General features: G+C 36.6%; 1 pseudogene; it reads right to left on the bottom strand.

Annotated features, from left to right (window-relative positions):
• Positions 1-302: 302 nt before the first annotated feature.
• Positions 303-1,172, bottom strand: LOC103725414 (annotated as a pseudogene).
• Between the last annotated feature and the right edge of the window lie 12,140 nt (positions 1,173-13,312).

The raw sequence follows: 13,312 nt of genomic DNA, 5'->3' as shown, positions 1-13,312 counted from the left end.
AAAGTCTACACAAAACTGATAAAAATCAAGTCCAGATACCAGGACTGAAACTTATAACCTGTGTGGGAAAGGGAGTCTTCCTTCCTTACAAGCACTTTATTCTGATACAGAACAGTGGAAAAGAAGATGTAAAGCATTGTGGTTAGTTTAAATTGTACACTCTGGATACTATACCAATTTTAAGAGTTACACATAGATCCACAGATGTCCAACAGTTCAGCTGGACTAATCAGATACTTCAGCAGCTGGCAAATCGAGCAAATGTGGAAAGAAAAATCCACCTGTGCAATATGTTGCAGAGTCTACTGATGGGCACACTGCACTCCAGGTCCATGAGGGCTGCTGCTTTACTCATCAGAGCTTCACACCTCTGACCACCTCCAGATCATCCCCTGCTATCAAATTCCTGAAACTACTTCCTCTGTTTCTCCAAATACATTAGCAACTTCTGGTCTAGGTGGCAGAAGATCTTCTAATTCAGAAAGCTTGTCTGGGTTGATCCAGTTGTTTTCAGGAAACTGTGCATGAAACTTTATATAAAGATCACCTTTTTTTAACCAGAATGCTGTGGCATTCCTTCACCTAGAACTACATGAACACAACCTGGTTCAATTACTTTGCCTGGGGGCAGGGAGGGGCGGTATTTAACCATAATTTGAGGAATATCAAGATGCTTAAATGTGAACTGCAATCCACATAAATCTTCAAGAAGTCCTTTCTTGTATGTCATGTGCAAATCATTCCCACCTCTCTGGAACACCTCATGTTCTTTTTCCCTGCTTCCCAGGTGAATGTGATTCTCTGCCCTTGTTTTGTGCCTTTGTCTACGTGAACTTTAAGAATCTTCACTTCTTTAATCACCTTCTTCCCTTCACATTTTTTACAGCAGTCTTTTTCAGTAATTACCTCGTCTTCTCCATCTCTGTCAGAGCAAACAGACTGCATCTGCTCTACCATTCCTGGAGCTCGTTGTCCGATCACAATGTGTACACCTCAACCCCACAAGCACTATACTTCTGAACAACTTCAGATTTTCCACCTTGACCACTGCATGCACTGCAGCGTATATGCTTACTAAGCTGTTGTTTGGTTGTCTTGCCATTATACAGAACTTCTAATGACACTTTCTCATGAGTGTTTTTTTTTTTTGTCAAAACCCCTGAGGTTTGCATCCTAGGAAAACATTCTGGTACTGAGCTTACTTCCCTAGCCTTTCTTCATAATTCTTCATTTTTATATTTGCCTGTGTGTTAGAACAAAGTATAAAACCTATTAAAATCATATTTTTGATGAATAGCTTTAGCTGCCTCGCTATCTTCAAAGGAATATGACATGAAAGAAAGAAGTGTAACCCCAAATTAGGTAACATTCAACTTTAAATATTGGTAAAGTGGGTATTCAAAGAAATAGTATATGTTTCATGAAGTAATTTGAAGAATAAAAAATGCTTTTTTAGCATTAGAACTCTATTTCAAATCTATGAACTAACTGTGAGAAGGTTAAAAAAACTATCCTATTACACACCCATTAGGGTAAGTATTAGAAAAAATTTAAAATTAGTAAGTATTGAAGATGTGGAAAAATCGGGACCTTTGTGTCTTGCTGATGTGAATGTAGGATGGTGCACTGATAAAACCGGTGAATAAAAAGAGGATGCTTAAAATGTAAAATATTGAACTACACGACATAGCCATTGCACTTCTAAGTGTATGCCTAAAAGGCATTTCAAAGTATTTTAATAATAAATAAATATGTAAATAAATAAAACAAAAGATGGAAATATACCATTTGATTCTGTGTAGTCATAGTTATATTTGTGACACAGAAAGTAGAAAGGTGGTTTCAAGGAACTGTAGAGATAGGGAATAAGTAGCAATTATTTGATGAATCTGAAGTTTCTTTCAGAATGTTAAATGTTCTAAAAATGAGTAGTGATAATGAATATTAAAGATTATGAATGCAACTCAGTTCCTGAATTTATAAATTTAAAATATTTAAATTATTAGATGGGAATGGTGGTGCACACCTTTAATTCCAGAATTGGGAGGCACAGGCAGGTGCATCTGTGAGAGCGAGGTCAACCTGGTTTACATAGCAAGTTTCAGGCTAGCTGGGGCTACAGAAAGATCTTGTTTCAGAAAAAAAATTAATATTCATGTTTAATGAATGCAAATGAGAGATGGAAAGAAAACACAGGAATCAATTTCCAACTCCATATGACACTATAATAAACCCAAGAAATCATTGGTAGATATTTTGAGGATTGGCATAATCCATTCTGGAGGAATGACTTTTCTTAGTGGACGTAATCTGGACTGAGTTTTAATTGACCCTAGCAAAACCATGTGATCTTGGATGTGATGATAGGGCATCTCCATCTCCTCAACAACCTCAATTTGGTATTTCATCCAAAAAGATGATGAATGAATGTGGATATGCTTGAAAATTAACATAGAAAGTTTTGTTATCTAGAGAACCCAACGATTGGAAACAGTGGCGGTTGGGAAGGACATGTGACTGTGGATGAAAGTGAACTAGGGATGAAAAGACTAGGTAGTCTATGAAGGGTGGAGTCCAGTTTGAATTCTGACTTCCCCAATGAATCTGGAAATACTATTTTGAATAAATTATGAGTGTAGCCTCACTGGGAACACAGTAGGAGAAAGAGGGCTCCATGGTCATTTCTATCAGCACAGTCTGAGGACACAGACAGCTCCATCTGTGCAGATGGAGGGAACAAGAGAGATCCAGCAGCACATTTCTGGGAGATAGATAGTCCTGACAGATAGCTAGAGGAACTCGTGTCCTCTGAGTTCGAACCCACTCTTAAAGACTTAATTCAAGAGTCACTCTTTGTATTCAGGAGATTATTATGTTGGCCTAATAATAAATGCTGCACTAGTCCCTCCATTTATCTATTATTAAAGCAAGTATTTAAAATTTCCCTTTTGTAGAACTTAACAAGGCCTCCTTTATCACAAGAATAATAAAAATCATTAATGAGTTAAAATCAACTTTCTCTTATACCACCTATTAGCCACTTTTTTTAATGTAAAAATAATGTTGAGAAATAACCAGGGAGTAGCTTTGTAATAGACACTATTTCTCCTCCAGCTATACCTCTATTGTATACCAATTTCTAGAATGATTCTTGATTCTAGCAATCAGGTATAGAAAAAAATGGAAGACTTTTGGTGAACAGTATACTCGGGTGATTATGGACAGGTAGCTACCATTGTGTGTTGAACAAGGAGATCCCAGAACAAATACATAATAGAGAAAAGCTTTTAAAATTATTTTCTCATTCAACAGAATGTTCTCATCAGTAGGAGATATGATTGGGCTATAAAAGCAGTTGGCTTAAAAGGACAAAAAAAAGGTCATCTGATTGTTGCAATCATTTACCTTTTGTCTTGAGAGGTTCATTATATTAACTGTTCCAATGTATTTATCTGTCTTTGTAACTATTCCCAGGCTATAATCAGATTAATTGTTGTTCCTGGCTGAGCTTTAGCACTCAAAAATGCATTTCACAGACATTTCAAGTTTTATTGAACTTATAAGTAGCAGTGTAAAGAGTTCTCAGCACAACTCAGCTCTTAAAACAAGGACACCAGTTTGGCTAGCTTGGTATAACAGGAACAAATATTAACTCTCACACAGGTACCAGAGTATTCTATTTGACTTAAATGTTAGTATATAAAGGAAAAGAGAAAGACTTTCTACATGAAAAGCTCCTAATTACTTGATTATTAAGGTAGATTTTAATGGATTATAATAAACCCAACCTGAAAAAGAAACAGGTAAGGACATAAATACCTTAATGGACAAAGAAGAACTACTCTAAGATACAGATACAAATTTATTGGCTGTTCATCTACTCTCTAACACAAGGAGTAGTCTGTATGTAATATTGTGACATAGTACAGAAGAAAATGCAAATCCTGAGGTTTTTATTTTATTTTTTTCTTTTTGAGACAGAGTCCCCCTGTAGCCTCAGTTGGCCTGGAATTCCCTATGTGGACCACACTGGCTTCAAACTCACAGAGATTTGCCTGCCTCTGCCTCCCAAGTGCTGGGATTAAAGTCATATGCCACCGTGGCCAACAAAAGCTTTTGGTTTTTAAACAATATATTTATTTATTTATTTGTATGAATGTTTGCCTGCCTGTATGTAAGTGCACAAACCAAGTGCATGGTGGGAACTGAAGCCAAATCCTCTGCAAGACCAGCCATTGCCCTTAACTGCTGAGCCATCACTCTAGTGCCAAAGCCTGAGTTTTTAAAATGCATTAATTCTAACAATTTTATATTTTAAAAAGTTTATTTATTTTATGTGTATGAGTGTGTTGCCTGTATGTGTGTAAATGCACCCGTGCCACGCAGTGCTTGCAAAGATAGCATCACATCCCCTGGAATTGGAGTTACAGAAGGTTGTTAGCCACCACGTGGGTGCTGAGAATAACACCCAGGTCCTCTGCAAGAGCAGCCACTGCTCTCACCCACTGACCCATCTCTCCAGCCAACAATTTTAATATTTTTGTTGCCTTTGAATCTTCCAGCATTAAATTTGCTAATTTAGAAAATAACATGTATATGTATACATTATTAGTTATAATCTATCTGCTACATTAAAATAAGAAATAAACCATTTAGTGAAATAATATCAAATGGCTAAAATTAACAAAAATAAAGTTTCAGTTGAAAATATAACACTACAGAAATAATTATTGTTTGGTACTGATGTCATCTTGCTGAATAGCTGCTATTGCCGATTTCCTATTAGAAACGTAGAAATTATCATTTGTCTTTCCCCATATTTAATGTAAAATCTTTGCTTTGAAATGGTTTCTCTTCATGAACATTTGAGTTTTCCTTTTAGTTTAGAGTAAGACTGCATGTGTGTACTATGTATTGTGCCTTATTTGAATATCCCAGAGGAATTTAAATCATACATTGGTATCTAAGAAAGTGTTAAAAATGAAGGCTAACTCTTAAAATGAACTATATTATTCATCTAATGTTCATTTTAATTACTCCTAACTTGTTTCCCTAAAAGATGTAACTTATTGAATGAATGTACTTTTACTGCTCCAGGAAAAAAAAAAACAAAACATTGTCAAGTCTACATTAGTTCAATGTGTTAATGCATTCTAAAATGTTTCAAAATTTCAATGCAACATTATTGTACATATACATTTGATGCTATTTTCATTAAAGTAAAATAGTTAATTTACTTTATTCAACAAATGAAATAATTTTAAAGGGCAATGAAATTGTTTTAATTAAAAGCAACTCAAATAATCACCAATAATTTTAATGGAGGTCATTTGGTTTTACTATAATTTTATGAGTTGAATATATAAATACATATCATAGCAATGTGACATAATAGCATATGGTGTGATACTTGATTTACATATGTATGGGATTTTTCAGACAGGTACTCTCTGTAGCCCCAGCTGGCCTGGAACCCACTATATGGACGAAGCTGGCCTTGAACTCGCAGAGATCTGACTGCCTCTGCCTTCAGAGTGCTACTGGGATCAAAGGTGTCCCATCACGCCTGATTGAGTTCTGTATATATTTCATGAAACTTTTTAAAGCAGAAAGGACAACTGAGATGACAATTAAAAATAGTGGTATATGTATTATTACGTTAGCGAGGTGTCTTAAGAATTCAGTGAGGGATTTGCTTCAAGCTACTAATGCAAGAGAGTCTCGTGACCTCTGGTATTCCTTTCTGAAAAAAATGTAACACACGTGCTTGCTTAGGTATATGAACTAAAATGCAATAATTCATACATTAATTTATTAATGCACTAATGCATTAATAAACTAGTGGTTTAGTGACTACTGATGTCTTCATAAATCTAAAGGATAGGTAAAGATAGGCTTACCAATTTGCCTTCTAAGAGAGAAGATGAAATAAGTTTGGAAAACAGAGACATAATAATGAGAATCAGGCAAAGAGAAATTACATGGAGGAGTTAATATGCCATTTAGGTTGAGTTCTTTGCTACTCTCTTGGTTATTTGGAAAGTTCTAACACAATGAAATGACAGCAAAACAAACAAAGCACTTAAAATTTAATTAACACAAGAAGTAGATACATCATTAAAACAGTTTTTTATAATCCTCAAGAAATTGAGAGGCGGTGGTTTCTGAAGGATGATATTGGCAGCTTTGTAGCTTTGTCAGTGACAAATGATGATGTTCTTATCGCAGGCATTAATCAATCTCAGTTCCAGGCATTAGCCTGCATGATAGAAGCATCCGTAGGTACAAATGGCTGAAACATTCTTTTGGTAGGTAACTTCTGGGGGGCATGCGAAAGTTATCCCTGCCTCTTAGCATCATCACAAAGAGGAGCTGGAGCATAATAGTAAGATGATCACTGCTGCCACCTTTTGGTCAAAAAGACACATGAGTCATTCTCCAGGTTCTCAAATTATCAGTAAACATGTTCAACAGTTGCATAGTCTTTTCCACAATTGTATGGTGGTACAGGCTGATAAGCACCAATTCATGCGTGCTGCTTTTTGTGTGTTTATTTGTGGCAGGAACTCCCTGTAGTCCCAACAGGCCTGGAACTCGCTATGTAGACCAGGCTGGCCTCCATCTCACAGAGATCTACCTGCCTCTGCATCCCGAGTGCTGGGATTAAAGGCATGGGCCACCATGCCCAGCATATGCACGTTATTGTGATCATGTTTTTCACAGAGATTTTTAATATCAAAAATATGGTTTACTATATAGTTTTAAATATATGGAATTCATGAATTCTCAATTTCTTAAAACAATGTATGATAGTTTGAAGATTTTTGGCTGGTTACTTTGTCGAATTGCCTTCAATTTGAATTTAACTAGTGTTTGTTTTTAATTGGAGTCTAGTCATAAAAATATGCTCCACAATTAAGTCTTCCTAAGACACCATACAGAGGAATTTGAAATTTCAATCATTATTGATAGTATTTGGTAGCTTGAGTAGGATGTCATGTTCTATGCATGAGAAAATTGCTTTCCATTTTTTGATAAATATTTTGTGAACTGCACACTTTGAGAATATGTCAATGTCTTGTTCAGATGCCAGGTAGCATCTAGCTTGTTCAGCATCAAATCTTAAATGTGTTCACTCATTTATTTCAATATATGGACTTAAGTTACCTGTTTCATTAGTGTACTATTTTATTTATTTATTTTGTATGTATGTGTCTGGGCATCTAAGAGCCAGGGCATGCATGTGGAGGTCAAAGAAAAACTTATGGGAGTTGGTTTTCTCCTTCTACCATGTGGGTCCTGGGGACTGAATTCAAGATAACAGGTATGGTGTAAAGTACTCTTACCCACTGAGTCATCTCATTGACTCTAAGGTACTATTCTCATTATTGATCTGAATCACAGGTTTGGCATATAGGAGCCTCTTTACCTTGTATATTTTTGAAATGTCACCATGACTTGTTAACACTTATCTGTGTCCAGACCTGAGAGCATATTAGAGGTCTGTCTTCTCTTTTCTATGCCAGAAATAATTAATCATGTATTTTTTCAGAGACTTGGTTTCTTTAAGAGCATAGTAATATTTGAAAGCTAAGGTGAAGTTGCCAATAGTCTGATGCCAAGGGTGGACTGGTGCTAGTCCTCTGCTATTATTTGCTTCTAATAAAAAATGAGAAAATATGGGGTGAGAGATGGCTCAGTGGTTAAGATCCCTGGATCTTCTGGACCTTGGTTCAGTTCCCAGCACCAACATTATCCATAACAGTCAGTCTGTAAAAAACAATCATCTGTTACTCCAGTTCCAGGGACTCTGACTCCCTCTTCTGACCCCCACAGACTTGCACACATGTGGGGCACTTACATACATGAAGGCAAAACACTCATAAACATAAAACAAAAATAAATTTAGAAATTAAAATGTGAAATTTTCATTAATGTATTCACTATGAATTCAAAGATTTCTTCCCATTTTTATATCCATCTATAGTGTTTTGCACTGTACCTCACATGTAGACCAAATCTTACCCTGTGTACACACCCATCCCATCATATTCTTTTTAATCTCCTCCCTTGTCTGTCTTGTCTAAGGGTTACCTACTTTTCTGTTGTATATTCTAAAACCTGTGCTGGGTAGCATCTAGCATCGACAACTTCTTTACCCTATGTGAACTATAGCACATACCTAGGAAAATCAACCTGGACAAAGTTTCCCATAAGCTCATGCTTTCAGACATTTCGGTCTATGATAGGATTGGTCAGGCCTCTTTTATTTGGGGTCTGTTGTAATTCAGTGTATTGGTGGAAAGCATGTGGTAAAGCAAAACTGCTTACTTCACACTCAAAAACTGAGAGAAAAGGAAGAGAATAAGACAAGGAGTCCCACAGTCCACTTCAGTGACAGAGCCACAGTGATCTGACGATCTCCATTACGACCACCGCTTAATGATTTCATGATCATCCAGTTGGACTAAGATACTAATGGGGCCCTTAGGACTTGGACATTTGGATGATAAATGTGGCATCCCATTAGAGTTCTGAAAGAACACACTGGGCCACCTTTTACATGAACGATCTTCTTATCACAATAGGCTCTGTCTGATACTTGGCTGCAGACTGCTCACATGCCTGGATACCATTCTAATCCCTCTCGGGTTATGTTCTTGCATATCACTTTTATATCTTTGTATATCACATTTGTGAAACGGATAAGCCTTCTTGGGTTCTGCTTCCATATACCCGTATCCCTGTCCACACTAAGCTTTCTCAAGAGCTCCCCAATAGTTTTCCTTTCTAAACTAGTCAAGAAAGAAAGAGAAAGGCAAAGGAAAAATGAGTAATCAGGTAAGGAAGAGAAAACCCGTCATTAATTTTCATTATTTACTTGTATCTGGGAGCCCATAAAAAAATGTTTGACTTACATAAGTCCTACATAACTAGAATGCTAGTAATGAAAACTGTCTTCAATCAAAACCATAGATACACAAATTACGTAGATTATCCAATTTCCGATCCTTATTTACTGTTATTTTCTGACAATGCAAAAAGTGAGACAATTCTCATTTGTTAAATTTATTATGTATTCTTGGATTGTTCTTCCTGTTTAAAAATATATAATACATTTGCAAAATATTTTCTTTACATTTTGAGACATTCTATTTTAAATATTATTGACTTGAAAATATTTTAAAGGGGATGCTAACAGGAAGGAGAGTGACATGGGAAGAAACGGTGAAATGAAAATCAATTGCAACTGCAGGACTATACATTATTGAAAAAAATTGGATCTGAGACACCCTCATACAGAAAAGGAAATGTCCTCAAATAGAGGAAACCATCCAGGATTTGTTTGAGCTTCTGAATCTACATTTTTCCCTTGATATTCCCATTGTTATAATGAATTGCATGTGACTTTAAAAATAAATATTACTTTTTGCATCCCTGGGCAACAGAGCCACCAGCTTCCTGGGGTCAGTATCTTTCCTGGGTAAATTTGGTGGTGCCCACTGTGCCTTGACTCCTCCAGCCTCCTTCACCGCCCCAGCTTTTCCACCCCATCTCTCCTCCTAGCCTAGATACTGGCCCATTTCTTGTCTTGGCACATTAGACACCTTGACTGACCTCTTGGCTCAGAATCCCCACTCATTCCTGATCTTTTGCATCCACACCAACCCAATTCCTCCCTGTAGTTTCCAGGAGCCCTCAGGGCCTCTTCCTGCCCCCACCTCCCTTTGCCCCACTGGGAAACACAGCCAACAGCTTTCTGGGGCCAGCATCTTTCCTGGGCCCTGCTCCCAGGCCAGCCAAGTCCCCAAATTCCTGAGGCCAGCGTCATTCCTTGAGGGATCTAGACCTTAAGGGAAAGCCTGAGAGCATCAGATCCTCATCTGACTTGGTCCTCTGTGGGAACTCCTGAGCAGCAAGATGAAAGCAATTTGGCTACTCTAAATAAAATCAAAAGAAAAGAACCTGAGGCCTAGACCAACCAGCTTTCATGCCCAACAAGTAAACCATAAAGACATATATATTTTACAAAAGGAGCAGACCTATACTCAACAAAGGAAGACTTGAGTCTCACACAAGAATCAGAAACTACAAAAGAAATCCACTTGTCAAAGTCAGAGAGAAAAAATAATATCATGAAAAACCAAAATAATATATCCCCACCAAGAACCAACAGTCCTCTAGAGAAGTACAGTGAGAATCCCATAGAGATAGCACAGGAAATGGATCTCAACAGATCAATTATAAACATGACAAAAGAATTAAGTGAATTTAAAGAACTCACAAATAAAGAACTGAAAGAAGATAAGGACAAACTTCTGAATGAATTCAGAAAAGTTGAAGAATACTCAGGCTGAAATGAAGAAAGAAGTGAAACACTCAGTAAGCCAATTACAAACAACAGGAGAAAACCTCACCAATAGGATGAATGAAATGGAAAGCAGAGTGTGATGATTGGAAGATAAACTGGAAAAATTAGACCACTCAAGCAAAGATTATGAAAAATTTAAGAAAACACAAGAATGGAATATGCAGGAATTGTGTGACATCATAAAAAGACCAAACTTATGAATCATTGGCATACGGGAAGGAGAAGAATCTCAGGATAATGGTATGGACCAGAACTTCAACAGGATTGTAGAAGAAAATTGCCCAAAATTAAAGACAGACCTTTCCCAACAAGTACAAGAAGTATACAGAACACCAAATAGACAGGACCAGAAGGAAACTCTCCACTGCACATCATAGTAAAAACACTAAACGCACAGAACAAGGAGAGAATACTGAAAGCTGCAAAAGAAAAACAACAAGCCACATACAAAGGAAAACTCATCAGAATTAGAACTGACATTTCAGTGCAACCTATGAAAGCCAGAAAACCCTGGACCAAAGTATTCACAGTTCTAAATGACCACAAATGCCTACCCAGATTACTTTCCCCAGCCAAAATGTCTATTATAGTCGAAGGGGAAAGAAGAACCTTCCATGACATAAATAGGCTGAAGAAATTCATGTCCACAAAATCAGCCCTTCAAAGAGTTCTTAATGCAATACAAAGAGCTGAAGAGAGGAACGACTATATCCTAGGGGTTATGGAAAAAAAAAAACTTAATGAAGGTATAACTATGGAAATGCACAGCTACGCCAAGAATGTGAACAGAAATAAAAATACACATTTTTCATTAATAAATTTAAATATCAATGGACTGAACTCCCCAGTAAAAAGACACAGACTAGTTGAGCGAAATAAGAAAAAAAATCCATCTTTTTGTTGTCTGTAAGTAACTCATCTCATTTTCAAGGACAGGAACTACCTTAAGGTAAAAGTATGGGTATCTTTTTGTTGTCTGTAAGAAACTCATCTCACTTTCAAAAACAGACACTATCTCAAAGTGAAAGGATGGCAAAAAGTATACAAAGCAAATTGCACTAAGAAAAAAGCAGGTGTAGCAATTCTAATATCTGACAAAATAGACTTTAAACTATAATTAATCAGAAGAGATAAAAAGGGACACTTCATTCTGATCAAAGGAACAATTGACCAAGAAGATATTACAATAATGCACATATAGTCACCAAACTCTGGTTCACCAAACTTCATAAACACAGTACTACAAGACTTTAAGACCCAGATTAATCCCAACTTATTAATAGTAAGGGACGTCAGTACCCCATTGTCTCCATTAGATAGGTCAACAGGACAGAGAATTAACAGAGAGACATCTGAATTAAACAATACCATACATCAAATGGACACAACAGACATCTACCGAATATTCCAACCAAGCACCAAAGAATATACTTTCCATTCAGTGCCCCATGGAACTTTCTCCAAAATCAGTCATATAGTGCAGCAAAAAACAGACGTCAACAAATACAAAAAGATTGAAAAAATTCCATGCATTCTATCAGACCACAATGCAATAAAGCTTAAAATCAACTCCAGAAGAAACCCTAGTAAGTACATGAACACATGGAGATTAAACAACACACTCCTGAATGATGAATGGGTCAAAGGAGAAATTACGAAGGAAATAAAAGTATTCCTGGAACTAAATGAGAAGGACAATACAACATAACAAAACCTGTGGCACATGTTTAAAAACAGCAAATGAAACCCAAACCCAGCAGACAAGAAAAAATAACAAAAATCAGGGCAGAAATTAATGAAATCAAAACAAATAAAACAATACAAAGAATCAACAAATCCAAGAGCTGGTTCTTTGAAAAGATAAACAAAATTGATAGATCTACTAGCCCAGTTATCCAAAAGAAAGAAAGAGCACCTCCAAATCAACAAAATCAGAAATGAAAGGGGAAACATCACAACAGACACCAAAAATATCCAGAACATTAAAAGGGAATACTTTAAAAACCTATATGCTACTAAATTTGAAAACCTGAAAGAAATGGACAGGTATCTAAAAGCATGGGAACCACTAAAACTAAATGAAGACGAGATCAACAGCTTAAGCAGACCCATAACACATAAGGAAATTGAGAGACTAATACAAAACCTCCTGACTAAAAAGAGCCCAGGACCAGATGGATTTACATCAGAATTCTACCAGACATTTACAGAAGACCTACATCCAATACTACTTAATTTCTTCAAAAAGATAGACATGGAGGGAGAACTTCCAAATTCCTTCTATGAAGCCAGCATCACTCTAATACCAAAGCCAGGTAAAGATACAACCAAAAAAGAAAACTACAGACCCATATCCTTAATGAACATAGATGCAAAAATTCTCAACAAAATACTTTGAAAACACATACAGACACACATCAAAAAGATCATCCACCATGATCAAGTCAGCTTTATTCCAGAGATGCAGGAATGGTTCAATACCCGTAAGTAAACATCATAAATCATATAAATTGGCTCAAAGACAAGAACCACATGGTCATCTCAATAGATGCGGAGAAGGCCTTTGACAAAATTCAACATGCATTTATGTATGTTCTTAACCAAAGATTAAAGAGATCAATATAATTTTTTAAGAGTCCGTGTGTATAGCTAAAGGCTACATAACAAGAAACAATGTCAGACAGTAGATACCTTCCTTTGAGTTTTTGACCAGGGTGGCCCAAGAGATTCCCAGGCCGTAACCCAGCATAGAACTAGGAAAATGAACAGCAGACCCTAATCTTATTTAAAGGAATATTGGCAATTGATTGCTGGTAGATGAGGAAGAGCTGATATTTCTAAAACAAGGAACTCTTGATAGGTTGACTAGGTTCAACAGATTTACAAGCACTGGGGAATGGCTGGGAGCGAGAGGACAACACAGTGGACAGTAACAGAGAT

This window comes from Nannospalax galili, unplaced genomic scaffold, assembly GCF_000622305.1.
Source record: "Nannospalax galili isolate Female #2095 unplaced genomic scaffold, S.galili_v1.0 scaffold7, whole genome shotgun sequence".
NCBI lineage: Eukaryota > Metazoa > Chordata > Mammalia > Rodentia > Spalacidae > Nannospalax > Nannospalax galili.
This window is presented reverse-complemented; position numbering and strand designations above follow the sequence as displayed.